Consider the following 1760-nt stretch of genomic DNA (forward strand, 5'->3'; position numbering starts at 1 on the left):
CTTAGTTGCTCCACGGCATGTGAGATCTTCCTGGACCAGGGCTCGAACCTGTGTCCTGTGCATTGGCAGGCGGATTCTTACCACTGCGCCACCAGGGAAGCCCTCTTTTCACTTTTTTTTTTTTTTTTTTTTTTTTTTTTTTTGGAGTACGCGGGCCGCTTACTGCTGTGGCCCCTCCCGTTGCGGAGCACAGGCTCCGGACGTGCAGGCTCAGCGGCCATGGCTCACGGGCCCAGCCGCTCTGCGGCATGTGGGATCTTCCTGGACCGGGGCACAAACCCGTGTCCCCTGCATCGGCAGGTGGACTCTCAACCACTGTGCCACCAGGGAAGCCCGCTCTTTTCACTTTTTTTAAAGGTATCCTTTAGTAACCAAAATTCTTAAATTTAATGTCAAATTTCTCAATCTTTCAAAGTTAGTGTTTCTGCATCCAGCACACTCTTTTCTAGGTCAGAAAAATAATTCTGTTTTCTTTTGAAAGTTCTATGGTTTTGCCTTTCATATAGAAATTCTATATTCCATCTAGAATTGATTTCTGTGTACACTGAGAAAGGGATCCAATTTCAATTTTTTAACATGGAAAACCATTTGTTATGGCATTGTTTAATTGAAAAAAAACCCTCCTTTCACTGTACTACTTTTCTTTTTTTTTTGGCTGCTTGTTTTGGGTCTTTGTTGCTGCATGCGGGCTTTCTCTAGTTGCAGTGAGCGGGGGCTACTCTTCGTTGTGGTGGGCGGGCTTCTCATTGCGGTGGCTTCTCTTGTTGCGGAACCCGGGCTCTAGGCACACGGGCTCAGTAGTTGTGGCTCGCGGTCTCTAGAGCGCAGGCTCAGTAGTTGTGGTGCACGGTCTTAGTTGCTCTGCAGCATGTGGGATCTTCCCAGACCAGGACTCGAACCCGTGTCCCCTGCATTGGCAGGTGGATTCTCAACCACTGCGCCACCAGGGAAGCCCTCACTATACTACTACTTCTGCCTGGGCCAAGATTCCATGAATTTCATTTCCAGTATCCTGAAGTCAGACCTTAAAGCCTACATGTAAACAAGCTTCCACCAAATGAAGCTAGAAAACCTACTTTGTGCTTACCTTATATTCATATTGGATGAGTTCTATTTCTGAATAATGAAGTTGTAAATGCTTGTGTCTAAATTTTAGAGGGAGACTGGTTTTGTTTTGAATCAAATATTACTTGAAAGAAATGTCTCATCATCTAGGGCTTGGGAATCTTTTATAGGTGTTGGTTATAAAGATATTGGTCACTTTGGCTTTCCTGGGCTTGCGTGTAGTTCCCCAGCAAAATCATGTTCTGGCGAAGTCTACCCATCAAGTCACGATGGGACCTGTGTCCCAGTCTCTGGTTCTCTGCATACCAACTGGGTGACTTCAGTGTTCATGAGGATGACTCAGCCAACACCTTGGCCTCTTCCAGTTCAGAGATGATCATCACAGTTCATAATCTTTTGTACTCAACGGCACCACCTTAAGAAATGCTCCCTGCTGGAGTCAAATACTCACTTGGCCCATGGACCTCTCTCTTTTCAGATCTCCCACATTAATACTCCATGTATGCTTTTCAACAGTACTGTGAAAAATGTGTGTACTCTGGGCAATTCCACTTCAGGAACTTACTCTAAATAATCGGTGATGTGCCAAAGACATGTACAAGGGTGATGAAAAAATGAAAACAACGTAATATCCAACAATTACGTTACATTATTATGGAATAATACACTATCAATAAATTTATTTTGGAAGAACA

The 1760-nt window shown here is 44.4% G+C and overlaps 1 long non-coding RNA gene across 1 annotated transcript; it reads left to right on the top strand.

Annotated features, from left to right (window-relative positions):
• The first annotated feature begins 303 nt into the window (after nt 1-303).
• LOC113615399 (uncharacterized) lies at nt 304-1760 on the top strand. Its single transcript, XR_003430995.1, has 2 exons — nt 304-357; nt 1236-1760. It is a non-coding gene; the product is annotated as an uncharacterized LOC113615399 (long non-coding RNA).

The sequence above is a fragment of the Aethalodelphis obliquidens genome, unplaced genomic scaffold (assembly GCF_003676395.1).
Source record: "Aethalodelphis obliquidens isolate GAN/ISIS:26980383/991018 unplaced genomic scaffold, ASM367639v1 scaffold116, whole genome shotgun sequence".
NCBI classification, from domain to species: domain Eukaryota; kingdom Metazoa; phylum Chordata; class Mammalia; order Artiodactyla; family Delphinidae; genus Aethalodelphis; species Aethalodelphis obliquidens.